The 18,095-nt window shown below is 41.8% G+C and overlaps 1 non-coding gene across 1 annotated transcript; it reads right to left on the bottom strand.

The window, feature by feature from the left end:
• Positions 1-17,752: 17,752 nt before the first annotated feature.
• On the bottom strand, positions 17,753-17,858 carry LOC145593230 (small nucleolar RNA R71). Its single transcript, XR_014102603.1, has one exon. It is a non-coding gene; the product is annotated as a small nucleolar RNA R71 (small nucleolar RNA).
• Positions 17,859-18,095: the final 237 nt, after the last annotated feature.

Raw genomic sequence — 18,095 nt, 5'->3', positions numbered from 1 at the left:
TTTAATTTTTTTTTTCTCATGGGCTTGTTTGGCCCAAGTAGTTGTTACGACTACATATTTTCTGAATGAGTGAACCCAGGCAGGATTTTAGTGTAGGAAGTTCTTTCCTGATGATTTGAGTCTTTGGCAAATAACTGACTGATGATTACTTTTATTGCAGTCAACTAATTGGTTCTTTAGAACATGTTGTGCAAGCTGAAAATTCTGACGTGTGGATATTGTTAGACACTATTTTTAATAATATTTTACAATTTATATTGTTTTTTCAAAATGATTTATCTTGTAATAAATAATTGAGCTATATAGCTTCTGATACTTGTGAATGTGAAAGATCAGATGCTTGAGATGCGTAGAGTTGAAGCACTTTGTTGGGTGACCATTGACTATACTACTAAACTCTTAAGTGAAGCAATACTTATGCATGATAATTTATGATAGCCACATTCAATTCTCATTTGGCTGGCTTAGTGGCTTTTGTTTTTGTTTCTTAAGGTCGTCACCTTCCTAACACCTATATATTTGCTGTCTGAGCATAATTGTATCATTCGTATGGTCATATTTTGAAAGTTAAAGTCTTTCCTCTCCACTCTTCTGTCTTTCTTCAATCTATACTTTTTAGCGTGTATAATTAAACTTACTGTATGATTATGCTCAATCACAAAGCCCTACCTCAGCCCAATGTGGATTTGCGCTGTCTAATATACCCATGTTGTCGTTGTTCAAATTCCTTTTCTGTAGAGGAAATCCAAGTTTATATCCTAGATAAACATTTCATGTATATCTAAGGGTATAAAAGTACTGTTAGGTGGGCAGGTAAGGGTATGTTGGTAAATGATATTGCTAAGTGTTGATTGATGAATTGACATAGTTTAGAAGAAAGCAGTACAACTGGTTCTCTGTCCTCCATTGATGAAGATCTTTCTTCATGATTTTTCTCTCCTTCATTGTTGAAAACCTTCCATAACAAACACACATCCCTATAGGGTTAACAATTCCCTTATTATCCATATATTTCATAGGGTTTTTCCTTAAATTTGGCGGCGAGCCAGAATTTCATCATGAACTTTCTAGGTTACTCAAATTTCACATAGCTCACAGCTAGGGCTGGCAAAAGCTGACCCGACCCGACAACCCGACCAGATTCTTACCCGAAATAAACGGGTTTTGAAAGAGATTTTCAACCCGTTTATGTAATTGGGTCAACCCGAACCCAACCTGAAGTTAAATGGGTCGGGTTCAGGTTGGAAATCCCAACCCGAAACCAACCCGCCTAAACCCGTTTAATTAATTGGGTCGGTTTCAGGTCGGGTCAACCCGAACCCAACCCGCTTAACTTAAACCCTAATTTTAAAATATGGGCCAAGCCCAAACTATCTAAGCCTAAAACCCTAAACGGCTAAAATAGTAAAACTCTCTCACTCTTTCTCTCGCCGCTTTCACTCATTCTCATTTCTCAAAGTCAAACATTCAGTCTTTATCTCTCCTCTCTCTTATTTTCAATCTTTTGCCATTAAAATTGCTTGAAGCTTTATTACGAACATTCTCAAGGTAATTTCATTCTCTTTAGTTGAGTTTGAACTTTGAATATGTTATTTTTGTATTTTTTCAGTTCATTCGTTGTGTTTTTTTGCCGTTTGTTGCTCTATTATTCGATTTTTTATGAGTTCGTTTGCTCATGAGTTCATTTGTTTATGCGATTTTTTATGAGTTCGTTTGTTCATGAGTTCATTTGTTTGTGAGATTTCTTTGATTTGATTATGCGATTTTATGGTTCTTCGATTTGTTTTTGCGATTTTTTGCTGTTATGTATGATTTGTTTATGCGATGTAATGCTGTTTGTTTGTTATTTTCTTAGTCTGCAATTCTGCATGCCCTTTAATTAGTTTTTTTTAATCTGATAGCCCTGTTCCTGGTGAACTCATTGAACATGCAATTCTTAAGTCTATTTTTGCGATTCCAAGTCTTTTTATAGTTTATACCACTGTTTACTTGTTTATGAGGGAGATTTAATCTGATTACTTGTTCATACCTTTGTTTTTCATGAGTTTATGAGTGAGGTTATGCGAATTTACTTGATTTCTTCATCTGATTATGTGATTCTAAGTCTGCATTTGTCATGAGTTTGATTCTTTATTTGATTTATTCCTAATCACAGATGGCTGATAGCCCTAATCCTGCTATACCCATTGATCTTCCGGATTCTGAATCAGATGATGAAGTTACTGATTCTCATCTAACGGAATCAAAGAAGAAAAACTCTAATGGCACCTCGCTGAATAAGCCCGACTTTCATTTCAAGCGCCAACGAAAGCTCACTTCAGATGTGTGGGCAAATTTTGAATTTCTTGATGAACAAGGTAATATCCTTTGCAAGTGTAAAAAATGTGGCCAGAAATATAATGCTGATAGTAGGCAAGGAACTGGTAATTTGAAACGCCACATTAAGAAATGTAAAAAAAGGACCTTTAAAGATGTAGGTCAGATGATTATTGATTCAAGCACTTCTGGTTCTATGATGAATAGGCTTCCTACTATTGATTATGATATTTTTCGTGATATGTTGTCTATTGTTGTGGTGAAACATGATTTGCCTTTTCAGTTTGCTGAATATAGTGCTGTTAGGAAGTTGATTAATTACATAAATCCTGAAGTTAAACTTGTGTCTCGTAATACTTTGAAGGGTGATGTTCTGAAAATGTTTAAGAGGGAAAAAGAGAAACTTAAGGAGGAGTTGAGCGTAGTTCAGGGTAGGATTTCTCTTACATCTGACTGTTGGACTTCAATTACTACCGAAATTTTCGTTGCAAAAAAGAATTCTGGATTTTCGTTTTTTGCCTTCACCTCACACCGGTGTTCATATGTCTGACCATGTTTATGATTTTCTTAAAGATTGGGGTATCCAAAAGAAAATCATGTGTATTACTCTTGATAATGCTTCCTCTAATGATGTGTTTGCTGATGTAATTAAAAATGAATTTGATTTGGTATGTGGGGGGGATTATTTCCATGTGAGGTGTTGTGCACATATCCTAAACTTAATTGTTCAAGATGGGTTAAAAGAAATTAATGAGGCTGTTATTAAGGTGAGAGAAACTGTGAAGTATTGTAAAGGATCTCAGGCTAGGAAGCAGCGTTTTTTGACTTGTGTGGCACATGTTGAACTAGATTCAAGTAGAGGATTGAGACAAGATGTCCCTACTAGATGGAACTCAACCTATTTGATGTTAGAGTTTTTGTACTACAAAAAGGCTTTTCTTCATTTTCAAAAGGTTGATGCAAATTATATTCATTGTCTAACTAATGAGGAGTGGGGGAGAGTAGAGAAGTTATTCAAATTTTTGAAGGTCTTTTTTGATGTGACAAATGTTTTTTCAGGTACTAATTATCCTACCGCTAATTTATACTTCCCAAATGTGTTAGAAAATCCGTTTGCTCTTGAAAGAGGAACTTGAAAATTCTGATAACTTCATGCATAAGATGGCAGCAAGAATGAATGAGAAATTTGCTAAATATTGGACCAACTTTAGCATAATTATGGATGTGGCTGTTGTTTTAGACCCTCGATTTAAGTATGAGTTTGTGGAGTGGGCTTTTAAGAAGGTGTATGGGGAAATAGAGGGTACTAATGAGTTAGTTAAGTTCAAGGAAAGATTGGATTATCTGTATGCTGCTTATGTAACTGCTGCTTATGTGACTGAGTCTATTACAACAACACCATCATCAAGGCGTCGTTCTTCTTCTAGACAGCCTAATGAAGGGCAAGTTGATGTGGCATCTGATTCTTTTATGATGGTAACTCTTAACACTTCACTTTTTGTTTGATAATTAGCTTTTTAAATTCTGTTTTTTTGTATGCTTTATTGGTAATTTTTTTTTTTGAATACCTTTTAGGACTTTGATAACTTCTCTTCTAGCAAATCACATGTTGCTGCTAAATCTGACTTGCAAATGTATTTGGAAGAGCCATTGATTCCTCGTGCAACCAACATAAACATCCTATATCATTGGAAAACAAATGCTGTGAGGTATCCATTTCTTTCAAAGATGGCATGGGCCATCCTTGCAATCCCTATTTCAACAGTAGCTTCAGAATCGAGTTTTGGACTGTTATAGAAGCTCGTTGAAACCTGACACAGCAGAAGCTATCATTTGCCTCAAAGATTGGACTTTTGGTGAAGGTATGAAAATAGTTTATGTATTAATAATTACATTTATCTGTTTCTTTTGTGTACTATTTTATTTATGCTTAAGGTTGAAATTAATTTTGTATATATTCTTTTGGTTGTAGCTAATATGGATCCGCAATTGCAAGATCTTTGTGGAAAAATTATGTCAATGAAAGTCAACGATGATGCGGGTAATACACCAAGTCCTCCAGAAAGTGCACCTCAAAGTCCAGCAACCATGGGGAGTCAAACCTGATTTGTAGTTAATTTCTTCTAGAATTAGTTGTTTGAACTGTAATTTTGGACATGTGTTTGGTTTTCTAGCTTGAACTTTTATTTGCCTACTTGGAAGTATTTTGGATATGTAACTCTTGGAAGTATTTTGGACTTGTTGGTTTCTAATTGCTGTTATGAGTGTATGAACAATGCAGCAGCAGGACTTGCTTTGATTTTGAAGTGGCAATGGAAATTATGGCAATATGTTTGCTTGAATTATGTTGTTGAATACTTGAATGTGACAGGTTAAAGAAATTACAGGTTTTTATTTAAAAAAAAAATTCAGGTTAAGCAGGTCGGGTTCAGGTCAACCTTTTTTATAATCAGGTCGGGTTCAGGTCTGATTTTTTGACCTGTTTAAGTAAATAGGTCGGGTTCAGGTTGGGGGGTCCTGACCTGTTTATGTAAACAGGTCGACCTGAACCCGACCCGACTCGACCTGTTTGCCAGCCCTACTCACAGCTATTGAGAAAACATAGAAGATTAAGTCTTGCTTTTGCTGTCTTCTTTCATGGCAGTAGTTCTTTTCATGTTTTCTTTTCTTTCCTCTTTGTTTCACACTCCTGTCTTTACTCCGTTTTTCCCCAATTATTTTTTTGTTCCTGATGATCATCTAATTCTTATTTCTGCATTATATTAAGCTTTCTCCATAAGATATACTGGTCGCCATGGAGGGAAGGTGATTAGGTGAGAGAAAGAATCATCAACTCCACAGTATGTTAACGGCGTGAGTTCACAAGGAATATGTAATTTCTATTCTTTTTAATTAATTATTCTTTTTATTGAGTTGGCACAGAAACCTAGGGGTATAGTCACAAATTTGCCATTGAGATAAACAAAAAACGTTTATCACTGTGACAAACACTCACAAACCTGGGCCTCCTCTTTTATGTATACCTACAGCTTGAAATGAAAAGGTAGACTTATCATGTGTCTTTACATCTCATACAGTATTTGTTTTGGGGGTGTTTTTAGTCCCTCGGGAGAGTTACAGCTTGAAGACTGATCCGGCGCGGTCTGTACCTGCAAAATAACGAATACTCCGGTTGGTAGGCGCTCCGCCTCCGACGGTCAAGTTAGAACGTGTGGGAGTGAGTAAAAAGTGCGGGAAAACGTAAAAGTGAGATATTCTCGGATTCCGAGATCAGGTGTTTTCTCCGATGTAAGAGAATGTAGGGTCGGTTGTAATAAATTGTAGATGCCCCCAAAATGGGAGAAATCCCCCTATTTATAGGGTCATTGGGAAATGTGCCCTTAATTAGGTCATCTTGACCTAATCGTTGATGGGCTGCGTCGCATTGCGACTTTTTCGGGACTTGGGCCCTGAAGGCCGCTTTTTCTCCCAAGTTCTAGGAAGGGCACGTGTTAAATGGAGATAATCCCACTGGGACCAATATGAGCTGCCACGTGTCACGCGTTGATTGGCCCACGTGGCAAGGGTAAAATTACCCAAAACATTTACCCCTCACAGATGTGACATGGCGCGCCACGTGGCATCTGTGACGTGTCACTCAGCCAAAAAGAAAATTTTTTATTTTTTATTTTTTACTGTGAAAGTTTTAACTTTTCACATTCTGGGGAAAATTACAAGATTACCCCTGCTTTTACCCCTCTATAAATACATATTTCACCCCTCTTATTTTGGACGTTTCCAAAATCTTCTAAAGAGAGAAAGTCTGACTTCCGTCTGCGTGTGAACACAAACTTTTGCTTCTTTTCCGCCTGCCCCAGCCGGTTAGACTACCGTCTGTGCCCCACACAAGCAAGATCGTCTTCACCAGCATATCACAGCCGGCCATTTTCGCTTGCCCCCTTTCAGAGACAAAGTAAGGTATCGTCTCTATCCCCTTCAGCTCATTCTTTTCATTTGTATCGTTTTATTCAATAAATGGACTCATCACTAACACACACGGCACGACCTAGGTCAGTAGTCAACCGGTCTCTTGGCACGGCTGAGTCTAGAACTGGGAGTGCTAGCTTTGGGTGCATGGAGCAATTTTATTCATCTCCCCAACCGACCATCTATGTGTCTATGCAGGACACGATGGCTAGAATTAAACAAACAGCCTCCAGACGGCGTCGAAGAGACGGTACATTAGAAGTGTCGTCCAGTGAAACAATCCCGGTTGAGGGAGCAGAGGTGAACGAAGATTCGGGAGAATACTCCCTGTCTGGGATCCCTAGGACCCCCAGTGACTCAATTTTAGATGAACTTGAGGGTAGAGACGGTGAGGAAACCGTCTACCTGATGAATCTTGACGAGGCTGGTCCCAAAGATAAAGACGGGGGAGAGTTTGCATCAAGCTCAGGGTTATCCGGGGAAGGTTCCGCCTCAGGGTCTAGCTTTGAGGACGACAGTGATGCTCCTCTTTCCCCGCTTGAGGATAGCGAGGCTGAGGAGAGGAAAAGATGGGAGGTCAAGGATGACCAATTTAACATCCACATCTCTGCCAAAGACAGGAGGGCCATGATACAAGGCATTGAAAACTTTGTTCAGAAGCGGCCCTTAGGTAGAGGATATACCATCCGGGTGCCGCCTGAGCTGGGCACCATTTCTTAGGAGGAAGACCAACATAATGCAAATGCTTATTTTGGCTGTTATGAGGCGGCGTTTCTAACTGGTCACCGGTTCCCACTTCATGATGCAGTGAAGGCCATACTTAGAGGTTATGGCCTAGGCGCCTGGCAGTTAACCCCAAACTCATGGGCTAACATTCTGGGCTATATCGCTGCCTGTGAAATGCAGGGCCTGAACCCCGGCTGGGAGGCATTTGCTAATATGCATTATCTCAGCAGGAGCCCATGCGGTTGGAGGGCGTGGTACACATTGACCAAACTTCCTCAATATCAAATGACTTTGGACAAGGTGTCCAAATATGACGGCCGGAAAACCGTTTCTATTTGCTGCCTGCCCCCACACAACGAGAGAACCGGGAGCTGTGCCGGTATAATAAAAAGCCCGACCTTCTGGGTAGGAAATGCGCTCTTCCCCGGATCCTAGGGGATGAGTTAGATCGAATAATGGAAACCAAGTTCTTTGAACTCAGGCCCGAGACTCTGTCAACCGGGGACGTAATAAAGTTTCCCAATAACTGGATTCCCATGTGCGCATGGTTTAGAGATGAGGCGTTCTTGTCTGCCTGCGGACTAAGCACAATGTTTCCAAAGTGTATATTTCCAAACCGATTGTATGCCCTAACACAGCTTTACTTGCAGGATAGGGAGGCTCCTAGGTACGAGACGACACCGCCTCCACTCCAACCAAGCCTGCAAAGTTTGCCAAGGCAGCTTCTGGTAAGACGGGCCCCGAAGGCTCTTCTGGAAAACACCGCTTGACCGTCGGAGGGAAAAGCGTGACCATTGGAGGCTTCAGAATGGGCTTTGACTTGGGCCCATCCGGTCTTTCTGCGCCTGTGGGTAGTGCAATCCCACAGACTTCTGAAGGTACATATAATCCTTTTACATCTCCGCCTAAGATGGGATGGCCCTTGCGAGTGAAATCTCACTCCCAACAGACCTCTTTGTCAGACAGCCAGCATTAAACTGGTGCCGCCTATATAGCTCACTCACCCCCTTTCACATATGGTGCAGATCAATCTTCCCGGTGGCCGGACGTGCATGCGCATGCCAAGGCCATGCTGACGGCCGTCCCCAAGAAGGAGAAGGATGCCATCCCTGACATTGAGACGTTCAATGTTGAACGGATCACTGCACTCCTGTCTGAGGTATGTTTAATTCCTTTATGTGAAATAGCAAGTATAATTTTACCCCGCATGGTTCACACCGTTTGTGTCTACAGGCCATGCTCAGGGTTGATGGGCTCAAGCGGCCGTACACCCGAAAGGAGGAGGTAAAAAGAGCCGCTAGATCGGCTAGGGATTCTCAGGATGTTGCTGAATATCAATGCACTATTAATGATCTTAAAACTAAAGCCGTCTTAATGCAACAGGCGGATCAAATCAGAGGTATGGCTACAGCTTTGAATGAGGCCAAGGAGAAGGCCAAGACGGCTGAGTCTGACCTCAAGAAGGCACAGAACGACCTCATGGCCTTGCAAGGCGTCGCCCAGGAGAATGTTGATCTAAAGGCGGAGGTAGAGCACTTGAAAAAGGATGCGGAGAAGGTCCAAAAGAACCTCAAAGCAACTATCGAGGCGGAGCAAAAACGTCTAGTTGCTGAGAATGAAGAGGACTCTGACATCCGGATGAAGATTGCCTGGAATGCGCTCTACCCAAACAAGGATTATGGCCACTGGTCTCTGGCTTTCCAATATGTTGAGGATCTTGTGTATAGGAGAGAGAAAGGGGAGCCGGAGCCTGAGTCCTTTGAGGCCTGGGAAAACACTGAGCTTGAGGAGCTGGCCAGGAGCTTCCCAAAGATGGAGAGGCAATTGATCTCCAATCTGACAAGGACCAGGCGGCCCAGAACAAGACGGATCAAGACCAGACGGCCCAGTCTTAGTCTTCAGCGGCAGTATGCCAATTTAGCTTATTCCAGCCTGCGTGCCGAGTATAATGTGAATCAACAATTTTTAATTTCTCCCCGGATGATGATCCGGTTAACAATCTATGCTTCCCACGGCTCTTTGTAGCCGGGTTTATTTATGAAAATGCCGACTGAGTCGGTTTGCTTTGTGTTTTTAAGCTTTGAAATTTGCTCTTTAAATTTGCTTATGTATGCCTGAAATTGCCTAACTTGGTAAAAGCATGCATCATCCGGGGAGCAAAGAGCCGTGGGAAGCAAAGATTGTTAACCGGATCATCATTCGGGGAGAAATTAAAAACTGTTGCAGTCAGTATGATAAGTGACTTTTATGTCATTTTTAGGGTATTTTTATGCTTATTTTTCGGTTTAGTTTATAATAATTTTCCTTAGTTTTAGGCTTTATTTCTCTATTTTTCTTATATTCCTTATTTGATCTTTATTTTGAGTATTTTTTGCTTTTTTATTAGTTTTTAGTTTATTTTCGTATTTTTAGTTAATAATTTCTCTTTTATCTCGTTTTCTTATTTTATTTTAGTTTAACCTTTTTTTTTTACTTCGTTTTATTTTATTATTTTATATCCTACCCTCGTATTTGTTCTTGGTTGTAGGTGTGTTCGGGTCGATGCTCGATTTTCATGATCAAATCAAGTTCGAAATCTCGAGTTCGAGTCAAATGTACAGCATCAAGCTTCCAAGCCTCAAGTTGCTGCACTCTTATCCATCACCACTCCATCACATATCCTACACCACACATATTCTTAACCTCCACCACACACTCCTCACCATCTCCCCAGCTCCTCCTTTCATCCCAATCAGCCCCAAATCTCATTACCCCCGCTTCACCATCACCAATTAACCCAATAAACACCAGCTCCCAATTCACCACCAAACAACAACAATAAACCACCACCCGCACATAGCAGCTCCGCAGCAGCCACCAATCACAACCTCGCAACACCAAAACCACGACCACCAACACCTCCCACGCAACTCCCAGCCACCGCAATCACAGCCACCACTACCCCCTATTCTCACACCAACTCGAAACTCACAGCACCTTCGCCACCAATTCGACCCCCTGAACCACCAGACCAACTCCCTCAAAGCCACGCAACAGAGCAGCCCCAAATTGCTTCCAATTTGCCTCCTCCTTTACACCTAAACAACAGCTCCCTACCACGCACATAGCAGCCCCGAATTCCATTAGCAAACCGCCACAAAACAGCCCCAATTTGATCGTTGTTCTCCGCGGGCGCGACCTCTTCCAACGCGGGCGCGGATACAGTATTTTGGAGCTTAACATTTGATGCGGGAGATGCCAAGGAGATGCCTGGGAGAAGACGCGGCTCAGGCCACCGCGGGCGCGTCTTAGTATTCCGCGGGCGCGTTCTTCGGGGTGTGTGAAAACCATACCACGAGCTTTGCGCGTGATTATTAATGGAGATCGACGGTCGTGATTTGATGCTTGTTGATAGATGATGAATGAGCGGTGACGATTTGATGATGATGATTGATGATGGAGCTTGATGGTGCGTGAAGCATGGGATTATTCCCATTGAAGCAACAACAAATGAAGAAGGTGGAATTCGGGGGTCTTATTTATTTTGGGTGGGTTTGGTTCTATTTTTTTGTTTTCTTTTTTATTTCTTTTTCCTTTTTACTTTACTTTTATTTTATTTTATTTTATTTTAGTTTTGTTACTTAATTATTTTAATTAGTTTTCTTTTTCTTTTGTTTTATTAACTTGTAATATAAATACCCTTTGGGGTTTAATACTCTGTCAACAATTATTCACCTTAGTTTAGTTTAGTCTCATATTATTTTCTCTCTCTCTTAGGGTTAGATTAGTTCCTCTCTCTAGTTTAGGAGTAGTTTTAGAGAGAGAAAGCTTGGATTTTTCATGGAGTTTTTGGGAGGTTGAAGAAGCTAATTGTGGAATCTCTTCTCATATATTCAATGAGCATTTCTATCTTTCTCTCATCTTTATTGCTTTTATTTATTTCTTGTTTTTGTTTATTTGTTTATTTGTTTATTTATTACAGTTGATAATTAGTTTAATAGTTTAATTCTAGTTTTACTTTGCTATTCATGTTCTTATTTATCATGTTAGCTTAGATTTTGTTCTAGGGAATTGGATGAAAATTATATTGATAAATTGAATGATTATTTGTGATTAGTATGCAATTGATACTTGATTATTGTGTATGGATGATGCTTCTATGGATTAGAATCTTTCTAGCTAATTGATTCTATGTTCTTAATTGTGCTTTCAATCAATTGTGCGAAAGTGAGTTGTTTGAGAGCCCTTAATTCTTCCATACCTTTGCTAGGCTAGTTGCACGAGAGTGAATTGGTTTAGTAGGATAATTAACATACTTAATTGCGCGAGAGTGAGTTAATTTTGTTAATCGTTCCTAATTGAGGTCATTTTCATCTAATTATATGATGTTGTTGAATGCATTGGTGTAATTGGATTCCAATTTCCCTAGTTTTAGTTGCTTGTTCTAAGTAGTGTTTAGATGTTCCTCTCTCTATCTCATAACCTTTCCTAGTAGTCTAATTAGCATACATCGATAAACTTAGTCTTCGTGGTTCGATCCTTTACTTGCCACTAACTAGTTTAGTGAAGAGTTTAGGTATTATAAATTTCTAATTTGGTTAGGGTTAGTAGTCCCAATGACCTACTCTTACCCGCGATCACAGTACACCGGCTACACTTGCCCCTGACGGTTGTGTGGTTGGTTTCAGTACTATGATTGATTGACTTGGGAAGTTTTGATGCTTTGAGGAGTATGGAATGTTCCTAAGTCAATCAATCACAATAGTGATTGCCCCAAACCAAGCGCACATCTGTCATGAAACCAATATGTAGTCGTCTTACCCAGCTGGGGAATTAATTAATAGCTTTAACCCACCGCCTGGTGCATTTGAAATTCGATTACAATTTCTTGGGATAGGGAAGGAACACATGGTCCACCTGATGGATGATGAAGCAGGGGACATATAATCCGTCTGACAGTCAATGAATCAAGGGACACATGGTCCACAGATAGTTTAAAGGTCGTCTGAGGTACCTATAATCCATTGCACTTGTCAACTTGACCCACTAGGGAAACTTGTACAATTTCGACGAATAGTCTAACTCAGAACTTTGATTACCAACCGGCTGATGTCACTTGACATCCGGTTTTAGGCTTTATTGTTCTTTAGACTATTTTGGTCAGACAACTATGAGTTGACCAATTAGGTCGTTCAATCTTTGCTGTCTGCATATGCTTGTAGAACAATCAATAGAATTCCCTCTGCGACGATAGCACCCGGAGGGGCGTCGCCGGACGTCATACTCATGTTGGAACAGACAAATTTATAAATTTATATCCGGCCATTGGCCTCGTAGTTTGTTAAGTTGGTGCGTCTGAGTTTTACACAGACGATAATTTATTGCTGCGCATGTATATATATATATTCGAGATAATTAAGATTTCCACCCGGATGGGTGTTCCCGGACGTCATACTCATTGGAGCAGACGAACATGTTATCATCCGGCCATTGGCCTCATGGTTGTATAGCTGCTAAGTTCTTCGACTTAGCTTGTCCGTCTGTGTGTTACACAGGCGGTGAATAAAGAACTACGCATGCATATTTAACAAAATAACATGGCTTGGAAACAAAAAGCAACTTTATTCATTGATAGACTTTTCATTTACAAAAATTTACAAGTCTCAGAAGTAGTACTTTTTCAGATTGTCTACATTCCAAGTTCTGGGCAGCCGCCTGCCGTCTGGAGTTTCCAAGCGGTAGGTGCCGTCTCTTACTTCATCATAGATCCGGTATGGGCCTTCCCAATTAGGAGTTAGCTTCCCTTGCTCATTGGCCCTACCGGTTGCCTCCATCTTTCGTAACACAAAGTCCCCAACTTTCAAGGAACGTTTGTGCACTCTCTTGTTATAAGCACGAGTCATTCGCAGACGGTAAATCTCATGACGCAAGGCGGCATTTCCCCTGCGCTCCGGGAGTGAGTCCAATGCTAGCCGCATGGCCTCCCTGTTTGCCTCTTCATCGTATAGCATGACTCTTAGAGTCGGCTCATAATGCTCGATGGGCAAGACGAATTCAGCATCGTAGACCATGAGAAACGGGGTTTCACCGGTTGCCCCTTTTTCGGTTGTCCGGATGGCCCATAGAACATGAATTAATTCTTCAGCCCATAAACCACCGGCTCTTTCAATTTTCTTTTTGATACCGTCTGAAATGAGTTTGTTAAAGGCTTAAACTTGGCCGTTTGTTGGGGTCGGCCGACTGATGTAAAACAGTGTGAGATCCCTTAATCTCCCAACCAAGTCTTAAGCTGAGGCGTCTCAAACTGGGGACCATTATCAAACACCAAGACATAGGTACTCCGAATCGGGTGATAATGTTCTTCCAGATGAAGGAGATGACATCTTTGTCTTGATGCCTTTGACCGCCTCTGCTTCCACCCACTTGGTGAAATAATCCACAGCCGCCAAAATATAGCGCTTTTCGCCTGGAGAAGGTGTATACGGACCTAGAATGTCCATGCCCCATTTAGGAAACGGGATTGGGCTGTGGATAGCCGTCAGGTCAGTAGGCGACCGATGGATTAATTTGCCAAATCTTTGACACTTGTCGCATTTTTTCACAAACTCCATGGCGTCTGACTTAAGAATGGGCCAGAAATAGTGCCGCCTGGCTCTGACGGCCAAAGATCTGCCGCCTACAGGCGAGGCGCAGTATCCCGCGTGCAACACTTCGAGAATTTCCTTTCCCTTTCTAGGGTAACACACTTCAATGGAGGTTTCAAAAATCCCGCCTTGAAGAGCTCTCCTTGTCTCATCTCAAAGTTTGCTGCCCGCTTCTTCAGTACGGCCGCCTCCTGTGGTGAATCAGGGAGCGTACCGTCTGTCAAATACGCCCATATGCTATCCATCCAGGTTGAGCTTCAGTCAAGTACTCCAATGGGGTCTTCATCAGATATACTCCTTTTTTCCATGACTTCCCAGAAGACTGACCGAGGTGTATCACAGGAGGCGGAGGACGCCAATTTTGACAGAGCATCTGCCTGATTGTTCTCCAACCTGGGCACTTATCTTAGATGAAATTCCTCAAGTGTCCCAGCTTCGGTTTTGACCGCCTGCAAATATTTGAACATTGCCGGATGGGTGGCTTCATACTCACCATGGTATTGGCAAACAACCAATTAAGAGTCCGAGCATGCGTCAATCTTAGTTGCCCCTGCCGCCTTGCACATACGAATTCCGGCTAGCAAGGCTTCATATTCTGCCTCATTGTTTGAGGCCTGGAACTTGAATCGTAGTGCATATTCGTATTTATCTCCTTCCCGGGATTGAGAGATTATGCCTGCACCACAGCCGTTCATAGTAGAGCTTCCGTCTACATACACCTTCCAAACCTGATCAAGGTTGTCCGGAGCATCCGGCCTTGTCATTTCGACAATGAAGTCGGCAAACGCCTGACCCTTCACTGCCTTTCTTGGTTCGTAGGTGATTTCAAGACTTTGCATTTCAATAGCCCATTTGACCATTCTATCGGATGACTCCAGGGTTGTCATTGGTCGCTTGAGTGGTTGATCTATGTAAATTACCACCGGATGTGCCAAGAAGTATGGTTTCAACTTCTTAACAACCATGTAAAGAGCAAGGCCAAATTTTTCAACCACAGGGTGCAGGAGTTCAGCATTTTTGAGAACATGGCTAATGAAATAGACCGGGAGCTGAATACCGTCTCTCTCAGCAAGGAGAATGACACTGAGGGCATGATTTGAGATGGCTAAGTACATATATAGCGTCTCGTTTGGCAGAGGGATAACCAGCCGTGGCAAAGAGTGTAAATGCTCTTTTAATTTCTGAAAGGCCGCCTCAGCATCACCCCCCATTCAAATCTAGTCTTTTTCTTGATTGCTGGGAAGAAGTAAAGACATCTGTCACCTGACCGGCTGAGGAATCTCCCAAATGCAGCCAAGCAACCGGTAAGCCTTTGAGCTTCCTTGATAGAGCGGGGTGACTTCATGTCAATCACCGCATGTATCCTCTCGGGGTTAGCCTCTATCCCCCCTTTGATCAATCACGAATCCGAGAAACTTCCCAGACTCAACACCAAAAACACATTTCTTGGGATTTAACATGACCTTATGCCGCCTTAGTGTGGTGAAGGTTTCTCGGAGATCAGCAAGGTGATCCATCTGTAGCTTGGATTTGACTATCATGTCATCATTATACGCCTCTACATTCCTCCCAATTTGATTAATGAAGACTGTATTAATCATCCGTTGGAAAGTAGCAGGCGCATTTTTCAAGCCAAACGACATCACAGTATAACAGAATAAACCCTGATCAATGACGAAGGCCTTCTTCTTTTGATTTTTTTTTCCACAGGGGTATCTGATGGAAGCCGGAATAGGAATCCATAAAACACATCAGGGCTTGCCCGGCTGTAGAATCGACCAGACTGTCGATCTTTGGAAGTGGGTAACTGCCCTTTGGACATGCCTTGTTTAAGTCAGTGTAATCAACACACATGCGCCAGGTACCTGATAAGTGGTTTATTTGACCACTTATTGTGTAAATTTAAACCCGATTTTGCGATCATTTCCCCTCTTTCTATCCCAATTTTGAATGAAAATGTTTTGTCTCGGCTTTCCCCTCTTGGTTTGTGTTTGTCCATGTTTTGCAGGTCTATGGACTCAATTTGGCAAGCTTTCGGTGCATGAATCGTGTTTAAGACAAGAGGATTGAAGATTGGAGATGGCGCTCCAGGGGAGCGGGCGTGCACCTCTCATGGAGAGGGCGCTCCTCGACTCTAGCTACATTCTGCCCAAGTTCAGGTGTTGTTAGGAGCGGGCGTGCTCCTCACCAGGGGCGGGCGCTCCTCCCTTTGAAGTTGAATCTGCCCATGCTGCTGGAACAGGGGAGCGGGCGTGCATCATGTGAGGAGCGGGCGCTCCTCCCTGACACTTTCAAATCTGATCCTTCATTGAAGCATTCTGGAGAGGGCGTGCAACCGAAAGGAGCGGGCGCTCCTAGCTTAGGAGCGGGCGCTCCTCATAGTGGAGCGGGCGCTCCTCGCTGGGAATCCGTTTTCTTTTGACGGATCTTCCCATGTGTTTCGGGGAGTATAAATACTTCCCCTTTAGGTCTTTTAGAAAAAAGACAGATATAGCCTAGTTTTGAGAGACTCCTCTTAGTTTGAAACATTCCTTTTAATTAATTTAGCTTAATTTTCATCAATTCAATCATTGTAATAGTTGGTTTCAAGATTCATACTCAAGATTGGCACTTTGTATTCAACAATTTCAAGCCTCAATTAGTAACTTACTTCTACTTTTATCCATTCAATTTCTGATTTTATTTGTTGTTGCATGATATTTAAATCTTCTTAGTTCTTGATAATTTGTTATTGGATGATAGTTATTTCAATTGTTAATCATCTTTCCCCAATTATTGAAGAAGTTAGAACCCTAATTCTTGTTTGCGTGTTGATAAATATGAGTTGTGAGTAGTCTACTTGCTAGGGGTTGGGTGAAGCTCAACCTTTTGGGTTAATTATGCAAATGTGGGAGAAGCATTGATGCTTGTATTGCAATTAAATTGATTATATGAGATTGCTTGTTAGTTCTTAAATGATAGGATTAGCTACCCTTGATTTAGGAGCTTGATAGCATGATATGCTTAGTTTGACATGGAAATGTGAATGAAGCATGGCATTACTTATTGCAATTTGATTATGTACCTTCTATTGCTAAACTAATGAGGAATCTAAGTTTAGTAGTGTGAGTTGTTTCCTAATTGCATGAGGTTGATCTTACACATAGTCCTTGCTATATCTTATCAATTTCACTCCCCGTTTGTCTATTTGCCTTGGTCGAGTGGATCCCATTCCCTAGTGTCCTCAATCCATTGATTTAGAACCATAGTTTGTTTGTCTTCTTGACGAACCCCAATTCACCTTTGACTTCGAATTAGCTTAAGTGTTAAGATCTTTGGCAACCATATCCCGTTCCTTGTGGACCGAACTCTTACTTGTCATTATGCTTGGTTTGTAAGGTGTTTGTTAATAAATGTGTTTGATTGAGTGTGGAATGTGCGACCGTTCTTACGCCCATCAAAATGGCGCCGTTGTCGGGGAGCGGTGTTGTTGATTGCTAATTGATTACTTGAGTCTAGTTCACCATAAAACACAAAAATTTCAAAAAGATTGCTTCTTTTTTGCTACACTTGTAGCCTTGGTACTAATTGCGTTTGTTGAGAGTGTATGCGCAGAACTCATAACAGGATCTTGGTACCTTACGATCCCGAGATTGAGCAAACTTATAGATGGAGAAAAAGAGCCGGTTATAGGCCGTTCAATACTCCCCCAACTAGAGAAACCAATTTCGAGGAGGATCGAGATCAAATGGGTGACGCAGAACCACCACCTCAAAGACCTTTAAAAGAGTTGGGAACTCCAGGAGCTTATAGAGCTTCAAGCGGCATTGCTCCACCCGTTACTCAAGCCAATGACTTCGAGATTCGGCCCGCGATGATAAATTTGATTGAAAGGAGGCAATATAGTGGAGCAAAACATGAGAGCCCTCTTGCACACTTGAACGAGTTCGAAAAATATTGCAACACAATCAAGGTAAATGGGGTAACTCAAGAGTTTGTGAGACTAAAGCTGTTTCCTTTTTCTTTGATAGGAAGGGCTCTTGAATGGCTTGAGAAGGAGGTGAGGCGCAACTCCTTGAGAACTTGGGACGAGGTCACCACGGCTTTCTTAGGGAGATTCTATTCTCAAAAGAAGACGGTCGAAGCAAGGGCTTTGATCCAAGGCTTCCGTCAAAGGGCTAGTGAAACCATACATGAGGCATGGGAACGATACAAGGAATATCAAAGGGAGTGCCCTCATCATGGCATTCCATCATATCAAGTGCTTCAAATTTTCTATGGGGGCTTGAGCCCACAAGGAAAGACTAGCTTGGATGCGGGAGCGGGTGGCCCGATTATGAACAAAACGGAGGAGCAAGTCATCGAGATAATTGAGGATGTGGTGAGACACCACATGGATTGGCAAGAAGGAGAGAGGGAGTCTTTAAGCAAAGGAGGGAATGCGGTCTACTCCGTCGATCACCTCAACGCCATCAATAATTTGAC

This window comes from Chenopodium album, chromosome 18 (genome assembly GCF_948465745.1).
Source record: "Chenopodium album chromosome 18, dcCheAlbu1.1, whole genome shotgun sequence".
NCBI classification, from domain to species: domain Eukaryota; kingdom Viridiplantae; phylum Streptophyta; class Magnoliopsida; order Caryophyllales; family Amaranthaceae; genus Chenopodium; species Chenopodium album.
This window is presented reverse-complemented; position numbering and strand designations above follow the sequence as displayed.